Here is a 15,215-nt window from a genome sequence, read left to right on the forward strand (position 1 = left end):
GTGACCGCCCCAAGCTCTGTTTTAATTAAAGCGTTTAATTATTCTTTTGATTGTTTTTTTTTTGCGTACCGTTTTTCAGGTTGGCTTTCATGTGTTTTTTTTTTGTTGGAGAGCTCATTTAGTAACTTTGATCAAATTGATTTGTACTTGACTTTATCAAATAACTTATTTTATTTGGACCGAGAGGAACGTTTCGGAACTAATTACTTTTATAATAATACTATCAAATGATTTGCAATACTTACAAGTATTTTACTTGTAAACAAATTTATTTTTGAGATCAACCTAAAAACCGTTATCGAAAAATTTCCATTTTATTGTAATTACCAACGCTGCGATAATATGTGGACGAGCTCACGGCCCACCTGCTGTTAAGTGGTTACTGGAGCTCATAGACAACTACCACGTAAATGCCGCCATTCATCGTGAGACAAGAGCTCTAAGGTCTCAGTTATAACAGTACAACGGCTGCTCCACCCTTCAAACCGAAACGCGTTATTGCTTTACGGCAGAAATAGAAATGGTAGTGGTACCTACCGGTGCGGACTCGCAAGACTCACCAGTCATTACGCAAATCATAAATTTACGGATTTGATTTTTATTACGCGATGTTATTCCTTCACCGTGGAAGTCAATCGTGAACATTTGTAGCCTGCCTGCGGGATTCGAACACCGGTGCATCTCAAGATACGAATGCACCGGGCGTCTTAATCCTTTAGGCCACGACGACTTGCAAAATTATCAAAATCTAAAATTACGGCGATCCGTTTTAAGTTCGGCGCTCACTAAGCGGATAGTCACGTAATCGCTACGTTAGGCACACGTCTTCAATTATGCATCGGGACGTTTATCGGCGAAGCGAGGCGCGACGAGGCGAAGCTCCCACCTGCGTCGTTGTCATCCTGCATTATTAATGGACGAAGCCGCGTGTCGGGTCGCGGCGCGTGAACGCGACGGATCGTGTGTCGTAACCCTTAGACAACGACATCGGTCTTTATAAACGACCTTTCCAGCTCAGACTTATGAATTATTGTTAAAGTGGAGATCTGACTTGGACTTATGATGTTCCTTTGTTTAAGTAGTGCGAAATGTTCAGCTTAGGTGGAGCGTAAAGACTTGAAGTTGATGTATTGTTACGCTAAAGATTTTGAGGTTTTTCTTGTAATAATTGCCAGCCCACGGCCCGCCTAGTGTTAAGTGGTCACCGGGGCCAATAGATATCAATAATCTAAATTTTTCCATCCACATTGAGACATGAGTTCTAAGTCTAATTTTTTTCAATACAATGGTGCTCCAACCCTTCAAATCCAAACGCATTAGTATTATATTACAGCAGAAAAAGGCAAGGTGGTGGTACCTACCCATACATACAGCACCTCCTAATACCAGTAATTATACAAATTACAATGTGATTTTTATTAATGTTATAAATATGTTATTCCTTTAAATAAATAATAATAATAAATAAATAAATATTTACTAACAATCACGCCACGTTAACTGGTCCCGTGCTAAGCTCGTAAAGAACTTGTGTTACAGTTACCAGATAACGGAAATAAATGTAAGATTTTTATTATACACATACATATATTTAATATACATCCATAACCCTGGAAAAGACATTTCTTTACCGTGGAAGTCATTCGTGAACATTACTCAAGTACGTATTTCATCCGATTAAAAATTTATACCTGCCCTCGGGACTGAAACACTGGCACAGTTGCATTGTTTGACACGAATGCACCTGGCATCTTATCCTTTAAGCCACGACGACTTCTGTAGGCCACGGAGACTGCGTTTAGGCCACGATGACTTCGAATTTTAACAGTAAACAGAGTCGTCGTAAGATATGTATTTATCTATATTCTTAAAAATATATATGACGTAAGCAAAACTAGCCTAAGTTTCTTAGAATATCGACAATTTTTATTTTATATTGCTTAGATGGGTGGACGACCTCACAGCCGATAGGATGTTAAGTGGTTACTGGAGCCCATAGACTTCTAAATAGTAAGTGAGCCACCCACCTTAAGACTTATTCTAAGGTTCAACGGTTGTCCCCACCCTTCAAACCGAAACGCATTACTACTTCACGGCAGAAATAGGCAGGGTGGTGGTACCTACCCGTGCGGAGTCACAAGAGGTCCCACCACCAGTAATTACGCAAATTATAATTTTTGCCGGTTTGATTTTTATTACACGATGTTATTCCTTCACCTATATACAATAGTGTAAGATTTTCTATTGAAATTCAGAAGAAGAATCGAGTTTGTATCGGGCATTCAGTTTCGCATTCCAAATGTACAGAGCGCGTGCAAATTCAAAGGAGCGCCACCGATTCTTTGCGAAGAATCCATAAAGGTTGGGACACAACGAGAAAAATTAAAAATATTTTTTTTTTGCTTTATAAACCAAAAACTTCTACGGCATTTATCATCAAAAAAAAAAAAGAAAACGGTAAAAAGTTAAGCTGTCATGATTTTCAATGTTTCTAAATCTAGTTCTAGTTTTAGGGCCAATCGTTATTATATTCAATCTCATAGGGCTGGCCACGTTTTACTTTTATGTCCTTTAAGTTACCGTACAGTTATTGTTGTTATTCCTTGTACACACTCTCATCAGTACCTGATGAACTCTTGGAAATTGTAAGATCGCCTTGCTGTCCGAACGTACGCGGATTTATATACTCTAATCTCCCTTGCTTTGTAAATATGTATGTTTAAGGCATCTTAGACTTCTTCGTATTCTGTACCAGATTAGACTGTAGAATTTTGGGGTGATTTAATAGTTTCATTGAGGCTTAATCCGATTTTTTGTCGTTCATAAATTGTTTAGGTATCCTTTCATTGAGGGCGGATAGAATTGAAATTTCGTGATTTAGTCTTTTCATCATTACCGAAGGATGAGCTCTGTAGTTTAAATTCCACCAGACCAGAGCTTCATTCTCACATTAGAGTATAACTTCTTGTTCAACGAAAAGATTTAACGGAGTAGCATTAAGAATAGTTCAAGTAGAGACATGGATATACATAGTTTTCATATATACTAGAATGACCATATTGACCCGTTTGAGAAACTACTGTATTTTTACTTTTCCATATTCAATTCAAAAGATGGCCACCAGGTTATTGAGTTTAGCTTTCCTAAAAAATCATTTATTCACTAGATTTGTAGTAACAATTTTTTTTTATTTTGAGGTTAAAGTTGATTAAATTTATGTTAGAAGATCACCGAGAACAAATGATATCTTCCAATTTCATCTAAAACGTATCGAAACACAGACAATGACTTAGTTTAAAATCTTATATCATGGTATTAAAACGTAGGAAAAAATGTTACTCAGTGACATATTCTTCAAAATAAAAAAAGTAATAAAAAACCCTATCACATCAAAAAAAGTCAATCAGTTGACAAACAGAAAAGATACTTGATAAAGTACTTGACTGTTTTACATCTTTATGAGTCATCAAAATAACTGGTTGTTAAAAAGAAACTTCACTTCACATTGAGTAAGAGAGTTTATAAAAAGCCTGTACTAATTATTGTTATAACTGCCAATTATTTAATACATTACTCAAAGCGTGAAACCACGTATCGCGAGATGAATGAAATCTAGCGCTTTGGCCTTCATTTACAATTACTTTACGACTGAACATTAAAAGTTTACAGCTAAGAAGCGTTCTAAGCGTCTCACTGAAATAGCAACGACTCAGTCGAACTAATTTAACTAACATAATTAACGGCGGTTACAAAGGGCTGTTTTGTGTGGTTTTAGCAGACAAAGGCAGCTGAGTTTGCAGCCCATTCTAAGAAATAATGGGCTGCTAGCATTGAGCAATGGTAAAACATTCATAGGCTTTCTTATTAAGCCCGCAGTTGGCACTACTGTGCTGCCTATTTCTGCCACGAAATAGATGATATTTCACTATATAAGGTAACCAAGACTTTAAGTTTTGAAATGGACGGCGTCATCACAAGATCTGTATAAGTTTCGGTAATACCTTAAGCAGGAGATGGGCTTTGATTGGTCGTACAGTCATCATGCAAAAATATCGTAATTTTAAAGCGAGATCAAAGCATACGTATTTTATATTATATCACGTGTTTTTTGTATTAGGCGAATTAAAAAAATACTAAAGTAGGTACACGAGCATACCGAGACGACCGACGTATCAGAGCCTTTGATTCGCGTCGAAGGCTCCGTCGGGTGGGCGTCCTTGGGGTGAGCTGCGCTGTCTGGTTGCAGTGTTGACCGCGGTAACCCCCCTACCTCATCCGGGTTCTGACCTCGGAGGGGATCGGACGCTTGGGCGAATAGTACAGGGGAGTCGTTTAGTGGGTGGGCCCTAAAACTCCTTGGGCCCGCGGTCTGCTCCCAACACCTTGCAGATCGTCAAGTCCCACATAGCCCGCGCGCCCCCTAAGCGCGGGGACCTCGTAGGAGGTTCGGCCACCGGCCCGAAAAAAAAAAGTACACGAGCATAGGCATAGCCAATATACTTCCTATCATTGATTAAGTACTCTCCGCAACACTAACATTAAATTAATAAAGCATTTTCAGAAATCAAGCAACCCTAATATTTTTGTATTCTATATGTAATGTTATATTCAATAAACGAAATCTCTGTGTGTCTGAAACTTTAAGAGCCAGGTGTGAAAGTTGGCGGGCGGTCCTGCGGGGCGGTAAATGCAATTTGTGGCGTTCCGAAATTGCAGTGTCAATTCACGGCAGGCCATCCACTGGCGCAATCTTCGCTTATTGAACGTTCGCTGTTCTCGTAATTTAAGCTTACAGTACATATCAGGTATTGTAGTTATATTTATTAATTTAACTACTCAAGTAATGTACTTAGAGAATAGAGTGTGAAAAATATCTAACTAGTAATTTAGATTATAATAAAATTCAATGGTCAAGCGCATCATAAGATAAATTTGTGTTTCTTAAGCGAGTATTTTGGATTATGTCAAATTTTTTATAATTTTTTTTTTTTTTTGTTGTAGGCCTTGTATGCGGACGAGCACATGGCCTATCTGATGGTGAGTGGTGACCGTCGCCCATGGACCTCAGCAATGCCAGGGGCAGAGCCAAGCCGCTGCCGACCTACTTGTTACCATATCCAATGTACGTTCATAAGTTGTAGAGTAATGTGCTCATTTATTTTAAGCAAAATGTGTTTTGTAGTCTGTACTACGTATGAGAATACAGTCAAAATTTGTAGACAACATAAGTCTGCAAATGTATTCTATATCTAGTAGATCTTAGATCTAAAAAAACTTTATACAATTCTAAACATAAATAATAATACAATATTAATATTAAAGTCATAATAATTCTTTTCATTGTTAAAAATTTTCAAATATGTAATTCAACGTTACTATCGATAAGTAGGGTTTCATTGAAATAAAGTTTCGAAGCTTGGCATGCATTGAATTCTGTTACATGTTTAAAATTTTTCTACTAATGTATACGTGCTTAAATAAAAAATATTTAGATAAGATATTCATAATTAGCGCAGTTAACATTCAAATGGCTTTTGACTAAAATGGAATTAATCAAGCTTAAATACCAGTGGCAGAGCAATTTTGTCGAGCGATTTTATTTATCTCTGGATGGCCACCACTATCTGGTCTATTTCTGCCACGAAGCAGTCACGTTCCTATTTAAAGAGTGGAATAGCTGTTGTATAATACAAATGAGACTGTGTAATTAATGTCTAAATATCGTTTTTTTTTTTATTGCCTTTGTAGGCAGACGAGCATACGGCCCACCTGATGGTAAGTGGTCACCGTCGCTCATGGACGTCAGCAATGCCAGGGGCAGAGCTAAGCCGCTGTCTATGACTTTGGATATAACCTTAAAAGCAGTAATGCGTTTCGGTTCGAAGGGTGCGGTAGCCGTTGTAACTATACCTGAGATTTTAGAACTTATATCTCGAAGTGGGTGGCGCATTTACGTTGTAGATGTCTATGGGCTCCAGTAACCACTTAACACCAGGTGGGCTGTGAGCTCGTCCATCCATCTAAGCAATAAAAATAAATAAATAAAAAAAGGCCGGCGATTCATCTGCTTGTTCACATAAAAAATTATGCCCAAGCCGTAAATGCATTATTCCGTTCAAAATTCGAAATTTAAGTCCGAGCACTGCTTTCGAAATTCCATTCAACATTAACGCCATTCTAACCACCGCTAATGTAAAGCCGTACAGAAATTATGAAGTCATTTGCTTGAGTGGAACATAAAATGCGCGCGGAACAGAGACAGAGAGGGTTTATTATGTGTTTATGTCCTTCACACGTTTTGTAACAACGGTTTATTTTCGTGAATGTTACTTTTGCGCAATCTCTACATTCGATTTGGGTATTTTATTTTATTTCGACACATGTACATGCGTATATGCATATTTATTTCACTGGATTGGTACACCGCGCGTAATTCGTTTCCAAATGATTCTTGTCCACCGGACCTGTCTGGAAGAGATCGCTTTTAGCGATAAGACCGCCAATTGTACTTTTTTGTGTTTAATGTATCGCACTGCTTATTTGTTTTTTGGTGTACAATAAAGAATACTCTCTCTCTCTCTCTTTCTCTCTGTAACGGTTTTTATAATCACGCCGAACGTTGCGGTTACCGATAATTACCAGATCCAATTAGGATATCAACTTTATACCCAAGAATGGCAGTGGCATCATGTAGGGCTGTCTGAAGACGCTAGTAAGCACAGGGTGAGATCATCATCCTATCAAGGCATTTAAATAAATAAAAACAATAACAATGTCAATTACAAAATTAGTTTTCAGTGATTTGATGATGTTGGTTTTTTTACAGTCATTATTTATTAATGAATCAGCTGTTCGTAACTAGCTACCGTCCCTAATTAATTTTTAACGTATGATGGATATTCCGCGCGTCAAAGGCGATAGTGATCGCAATTGACTCTTTATCAAAGTTGTCATAAATTTTATAAAAGAAGCCATAGCATCGAAGTATCAGCAATGGTATCATCAGATCAATTGACATCGGCGTCTTGTCCATTGTCACTAAAACGACAGGGTATTGTAGAACAGCAAACGATTTGTACAAGAGTATCGAATATTCTCTCTGTTAATACAGGTTTGTGAGATATACCTTCATTTGGGGTTGTGGGAATAACGACGAAAGGAAGAACTTCCACCAAACTGGATATTGCTTGGTAGACCGACGGTCAGAATGTTGTTGTTCGGTTGTATATATCCAAGCTTATCTTGAAAATTTCGCAAGCGAGATTCAAGCGTCTGTCAAATATCTTGTGCTGTATGATGGCTACCGCCGCAGGGTCTTCCACTTGTGAATTAATTACGTATATGACTATACTAATCTCTATATCTTATATATAAAATTCTCGTGTCACGATGTTAGTTACCATACTCCTCTGAAATGGCATTATGTGGTTGAATGAGGTTTTTTTATTTTTATATTCTCTCATCGTTCACAGCGCTACATGCCTCTTTCACTCATTTACCACAACCTTACACACTTGCAATAAGTTCGTTTTTTTTTCTACACTAGAAATTCCCTAGAAATCGTATAAATGGCAAAACAACGTTTGCCGGGTCAGCTATTAACATAAAGGGTGATTTTATAGTAGCTATAGGAAATGATTTAAAAAAAAAACATATCAAATTTAGAAAAAATCATGAAATCTTTATTTGAATCGATAGTACGGTTCGTATAATTTAATGTTTGTAGATTATTTCATGAAATTGTTGACCACGGCTGCGCCTCAAACGGTCCATCCGCTTAGTCCAATTTTGGCATACTCTTTCCAACATTTCGGCTGATTTCTCACGAATAAATGCTTCAATGTTGTCTTCCCATGCGTTGATCGAAGCGAGCTTGTCAGCATAGACATGAGCCTTAACATAGCTCCACAAAAAATAGTCTAAAGGTGTTAAATCGCACGATCTAGGCGACCAATTGACCGGTTCCAAACGTGAAATAAAAAATTCTGCGTTGTGGTAGGTCTTTCAGCTTCAATTCTTGCACCAGCTGTATTTTGAAAGGCTTCACACCTAAATCCTTTCACAAAATTTTCCACGTTGTTGAGTAACAGAGGCCCAATTGCTGCGAACGTCGTCGAATCGATAATTGATGGTCATCGCTAACACTGGCCGATACAGCTGCGGTATTTTCTTCAGTTCGCACTGTACGTAAGCGTGATGGTGGTTTAATGTCCAACAATGTAAATTTGATGCGAAATTTAGTCACAATAGCCCGAATAGCCGCTTCAGTGGGTCGATTAAACTGAGCATAAAATGGAAGAACCACGCGAGATGAACTTTCTTAACAGAGCACGCATTTGGTAATAAAATTTAATGATTGTAAGCGTTGTTCGTTTGTAAGACAAGACGATTCATGGTTAAATTATATACCAAGCTGAAGATGTTTGACAATAACACAAAACACGAAACATGCGTTAGCTTTCAAAATCAGTGTTGCCAAAAAGAAAATAGCTAAAAAATCACCCTTTATATAATGTAATCTCTATATAACATAAATTAAATTTGAAATTTATCACGATATCTTCATCGCCCACTGTTATCCACTTTTGGACATAGGTTTCTTCCAATGTACACCTTAAGCCCTGTCTTCGTCCTCCTCAATCATTTCTTCCGTCTGGCTGTGGGCACTCCATTTAAAATTTGCCGGTGCGCGGTTTCTACTAAAGAACCAGGTTGCTGCAGTGGTCTTCGGTCTACGGTATATATGTAGGCTCACTGTCTCTTCAGATGCTGGCTCTCTGACCTATGCTTTTATGATGCTATGATTATATGATTTTATGCTATGACTTTATCATCATGATGTGACAAACATTAATACTTATTTATCGCAAGTTTAATTGTCGAACGGATAATATTCGTAATCATATCTATTTTAAAACGCAAATCGAATCGCATCATCGAATTAAAATACTTAATTTGTAACACAGATGCAATGAATAAATAACAATTAATTAATTTCTGGATAAGCGTCGAACGGTCTGCGAATGTAAATAGCGTTTTAATTTTAGTTTGTTTGTTGGGGGTCAACGAACTCTATACTAATTGAGTTTAAACGTAATCGTCTTCACGTCACTTCAAACATTATATAGTATGGTCAACAGAATTCCTATGTTGTTTTGAAACATATATTTGGCGTAATAGTTGTTTACTTGTATGCAATACAGACAAAAATTTCGAATTCATTCGAACCATAAACATTATTTGTTTTTGTTTTATTGGTTTGGAAATAATCGTGTTAACAAATTAACGAAATGCTATTTTAAGCGTCTCAATCACTAATAATCTTTTATTAAAGACAAGCAAATCTTTACTCTTTATAATATTAGTATAGATTACTTTATTCTAGCGTCAATAGTTTTCGCAGCGCACGCGATGTAAAGAATATTTTCGGTAATTTTGGAGTTTTAGCAAGCATTCCTAATTTAAAAAAAAAGAATATAGCCTATGTCACTCAGGGATAGTGTAGCTTCCAAACAATGAAATAATTTTTAAAATCGGTTCAGTAGTTTCGGAGCCTATTCAATACAAACAAACAAACAAATCTTTCCTCTTTATAATATTAGTATAGAAAACTATATAGAACCGATAATTTCATACTCCAGAACGGTAAATTTCCGATAATAAAGCGAATTGATTTCGTATCCTAAACAAAAGCCGAATAATTACTTGGTACGTAGGTAGCTGTAACATTATCAAGGCCGTAATAATTTACGCTCACACCGATGCCGGCTCAATAATGAAGTGACACAAAGCGGATTCAAAGGCATACCGATGTTAATATGTTGAACAAAACAAAACTGCGTGGGTCGGTCTTAATTATGATCCGGTGTTTGTACGCCCTTTATTGTTTCCTGCAGGTGACGTCAAATCAGGACCGATCAAAGTGAGTGCTCTTAATAAAGCGGACACACTGCCCATTCATCACGGCACCACCCGTCCTGTCTGAATCATGTGAGCTACGGATCGAAATGATCTGTCGGTCCTTCCCCGAGCCGGTCATGTTTCCCTCTGCGCGTCAAACAAATTCTATTGTTTGATATTCGTTTGTTTTTTGTCGGAAATGTTTATTGATTACATTTTTCGTTTTTAATTACTTCCAGTAATGCTGGCCGGAAGTTGATTTTCCAGTCGTTTTTATGAACGTTTATTATTCATGAAATTGGTTTCGGATTAGGGTTTATAATTGTAACGTAATATAACATTATTGAATAATAATACCATCAAAGAAAAACGGTTTTTTAACTATTTATTTCAAAAAATATTACACGGTCTTCTCGCATGTTTCTGCGGCGAAACAGTGATATATTTCTATTTAAGAGACCAAAAGGTTTTTGTTAGAATACAAATGCGACTTCGATCTCACATCTGAAAAACTGAATTCTACAAAATGCAGCTAATAAAAATAAAAACCATAAAAAAGTTCCACATTTCTCATTCACGGTGCATATCCATTTTTTGTTTAAGGATACTGAAAAGAACCGAGAAAATTAATAACTTAATAAGGTTATTTAAAAAAAATATCTATAGGTATGTAGGTGTTTATAAATTCATTTATAAATTTTAATTACGCTTAAAAATACGTCGTAAGTTTTTAATTTTTTTTATTTCGTAATAGTAGTATTAAATATTTATAGTGTACGACTTGGGAAAACCGAAGAATATCATCATCATCATCATTATCCTGCCCTTCTCCCAGTCACCTGGAGTCGGCGCAACATGTTTTCTCCTTCCATACTCTTCTATCATATACCATTTCTTCGCTCACTCCCCTCTTACTCATATCGTCTTTCACACAATCCATCCATTTCTTCTTAGGTCTACCTCTTCCTCTATATCCATCCACATTTATAGTTAACACTCTCTTACCAACCTCACCTTCATTTCGTCTCATCACATGTCCATACCATCCCAAACGCGCACTCCTCAGCTTCTCGCTTCGAAGAGTATATAATACTATAACATATAATTATTATCTATAACATATAATTATACTATACCTGTTCAAGATCTACATAGCGTGGAAAGAAACGCGTGATGACGTTTGACATTTATGATAATTTTTTACATTATCTGTGCATTTCATTACGCGCCAAACATTTCGCCAGTAATATTTAATATAAAAAAAAAACAAAACACTTCGGCACCTTTTATAATTTCCATTATTTTCAGTAAATTATTATTGTTAGACTAAAAATAAAATACATAGAATATCACTTTCAAAAAAAGACTATAATAATATGTTAAGATTTTATGTTATTTTTCCAGAACATGGACAATAACATATAATTAAAATCTATCACGAATCCGCTTATATAATTTTCAATTTGTAAAACTGACCCCGTAGTGAATTTGAATTGGGTCGCAGATGCGCGGAATTTTAAAATGCATGCAATTTGAATTTGTAATACGTATAAAACTGGTCGGCAGTGTGCGGCGATAGTTCTTTCAATATTTAATCGTGTCTCCGTTATGGATAGGGTCTGCAGGAAACAGGTGGACGAATTCCATTCGAATTCGCAAGTTGTTGCTCCCCTACTTTAAAGTTAGTTACCCCTACTTAGTTAAGCTACATACGAGTTTCTCTTGGACTGAAGCAAAGTTTTCAAGCGAATTCCGAATTTAAAATTGTAATACGAATTGATAGTCGAATTGTCAATAAATCGTAATTCAGGATCTTCGATGTGATTTTAAAAATAATGTTGCCAGATTTAATGTGACCAAACTGGATTTTCTGTTATTGGTTCTATATGTACTAAAACATGAGTGATTTATACTAAAAACATGAGATGCAAGATAATGAAAGGCACAATCAAAGCCGATCTCAAACAAAGATACTGACTTCGACCAGAAATGTAACCTAAGCCCCTAGTGCGGTGGTAGGGGTATTAGTACAGCAACCAGGCGATATCACAGATTGAAATCAAACTTAGATGCCATTAAGAATGCTTACATAAGTTTCTCATTGACCCATAGTAGGGGTGTCGCGATGCGTCGAGATTATTATGGCCCCACAAAGGGCGAATTAATTCACTGACCGTTTCGCAGTATGACCAAACTTATTGGTATTAACATAAGAATCGCGGCGGCGTCTTTCCCACGGTTCAATTGCGGTGTTCGAAATTTGCGATTTAAATTAGGGAACATTGTAGACTAGATATATCAATGTGATTGCGACACCTGTTTTGTTTTATACGAATGCGTCTAAATCTATATATATATATATATATAAATGAATTGCTGTTCGTTTTTCTCGCTAAAATTCGAGAACGGCGCGATCGGGTAATTTGGGTCTTGAATTATTTGTGGAAGTTCAGAGAAGGTTTAAAAGATAAATATGAACTTGCTCGGAATTAAATAAAAATAACAATTTTGTTTTTCCTTTGATGTGTAACCCGTCGGACGGATTCCTTTTGTTTGTTTTAAGTTTATTTTATACAAAAGTTTAGGTCTTTTATTTACCGATTGAGGCACTACGAAGTCTGCCGGGTCAGCTAGTTTTTTAATAAAATAATAAAGATCGTTCTCTTTTGGAATAATTTTAGAACGTTCTACCGTTTTTGGGTTAAGGCAAAAGTCAAATATGGGAAGTGTATTTACTACTAAGTGAATTTCAAGTAAATACAAGATTCACGTTTGAGTCTAAGTTATGCGGTATCCGATGTAGTAATAACAAGAAACACGAATGTAGCACAAGCCAAGTTTAATCTGCAAGTAACGACGTAGGCAAATCTAACTTATCCTTGTTCAACAATACTTGTCAGCTACGACGCGCTACGCCCACTCGTGCTACGCCAGCTACGTTCTGCTACGGAATTATTAACGTAGCTGTTTCCAGCGGAACGAAGTTTCTAACTTGCAGTTACAAAATTTTTGTCTTTTGTTTTGCTAACAAAAATTAACCGATTCCTTTGAGAGAAAAGAACTGTTTACACGTCACGGTGGGATTGATAAATTTTGAATTCATTTTTAAATCCGAACAATGCTTAAGAGAATTAAAGTTTATATATTTTTTTAATAATATTCAAATTCAAATATGCAACTTTACACTAAACTTGACAAGTGGAGTGTTGATTCAAAGTTTCGATATTCAGGAATCATAAAGGAGATTACTTGTACTTAGTCTCGATGTTTTCCTAACACAATAGTATAATATATTATATTGATTCGATATTGCTCTAAATATTAAAAACTGAAAATCTGATTAAAGGACGAATCCTTGATGACACAGACAGGAGCAGCAGCTTTCCGGTGGTGGGGCAATAATATCAGCACACTGTGCACACCAAAAGGCCTTTACAAGTGGTAGGGCGTAACAAAAGCCCCCATGACCAGGTACCACCATACTGTTTATTTTTGCCGTGAAGCAGTCATGTGTTCCGGCTTGAAGAATAGAACTGATTTTCAGCACAATTGAGTTTTATTAAAATTCATGTCATGTGTTTTTATTTTTTTTATTGCCCTTTTAGGCTGACGAGTATACGGCCCACCTGATGATGAGTGGTTATCGTCAACCATGGACTTCAACAATGCCAAGGGTAGAGCCAAGCCGCTGCCTAAAAAGGTCACAAGGTTGGTTTTGGCATTCACGTTAACACATCTATGGGCTTTAATAACAATTTAACATGGACTTTTTGGCAGGAACGCGAGGAGTGAAGTTTTGTGATTTGTTTTATTTTGTCTATTTAGTGTTTCTTCAGGTTTAAATGTGTAATAACGGTGGTTTATTAACCGTTTAATATATGTGAAAGTGCAAGAATATGGGAAAATGAAACAGAGCCACTGAACGTAACTTCTCGGGATCCTCCAAAAAGTCCTGAAAAAGTCTCAGTAAATGACTTCCATTTTACTGAGATTATATGTCATCCCATATCATATCATCTCATTTCCTTTAATTTCATCCCAGTTGATTGATATTATCATTTTTCATGAAAATAATAATTAAAATTAAAATAAGACACGACTTGTTACCAGGTCATAAAATCCCTTTAAAAAAAAACAATTTAACATCACATGGAATGTGAACTCGCCTATCCGGGCAATAAGACAATGACCGAAATCCGTTAATTTATTCTCTTAAGATAACCAATCCTTGCGATTCGAGCCCCTAAGTTGTGCTTTAACCAGATTCAACTCGTTTATCGGTGTTAAAATGTGCGATCCGTAGACTTCTACCGCGAAAGCTCTAGATTTATTAGTCGCCATTCTTCGCGGTCTTGGTAACAGTTCGAAGTGTGCTTACTTAATATAAACTGAATTGATTTTGTGCCGGATTCACCAATAGCGGTTGTATTGATTTTGTGAACTTTTGGATGTGAGCAGAGACTGGTCTGGTTTTTATGTAACACGTTCTTTAACCACTTCAGGGACGATTTTTTTTCTTTACTTTAATTTATTCTTTATTGTTATTCGTTCATTTTATATTGAAAATTATATTGATAAGAAAAAAATTACAAAGATATTATAGTGAAGTAGAAAAAGTCCAAATATGTGGTCATTTAGCGTAGAATTAAATATATAGGCGTCAATGTACTTATAAATTGCTTGAAGAGGATAAAAGATGCATAGGATGTCCCTTTCACTACAACTAGCAACCCAGTACAATACAGAATCTATTCACGGAGCGATTCAAGATATCATTCTATCACATGCCATCCGATTCTAGAGTGAACTAGTGTCAGGGCGACGGTGATCGTCGAATCTTATGATGCAATTTTCTTCAAAAATATTTCGAAAAAAAGAATTGTAAGGCGCCCAACTATGATTTCTTGCATAATAAACGTTTTTTATTGAAACAGGGCGGCCCATTGTTCATTTATATTTTGATTTTACTTAATAATTTATTACTTCTTTTGATGTACAAAACTGGTTTCTCAGTTTTTCAATAAAGTGAAATAGAATATAGGATTTACATATTTAATAATCAAGAGATCCGTTTTATTTTGTCAAATTGGTCGTGGTTTCAAGGACATAGCAACCTAACCTGGTGGTAGGACATCTTGTGAGCCCGCACGGGTAGGTACCACCGCCCCGCCTATTTTCTGCCGTGAAGCAGTAATGCGTTTCGGTTTGAAGGGTGGGGCAGCCGTTGTAACTATACTGAGAGATCTTAGAACTTATATCTCAAGGTGTGTGGCGCGTTTACGTTGTAGATGTCTATGGGTTCCAGTAGCCACTTA

At 36.5% G+C, this 15,215-nt stretch overlaps 1 protein-coding gene across 2 annotated transcripts in view; it reads right to left on the reverse strand.

Annotated features, from left to right (window-relative positions):
- Positions 1 to 15,215, reverse strand: part of LOC105841398 (uncharacterized) — a 379,110-nt gene that overhangs the window by 20,272 nt on the left and 343,623 nt on the right. The gene's annotated exons all lie outside the window — the stretch shown is intronic.

The sequence above is a fragment of the Bombyx mori genome, chromosome 25 (genome assembly GCF_030269925.1).
Source record: "Bombyx mori chromosome 25, ASM3026992v2".
Classification (NCBI taxonomy): Eukaryota; Metazoa; Arthropoda; class Insecta; order Lepidoptera; family Bombycidae; genus Bombyx; species Bombyx mori.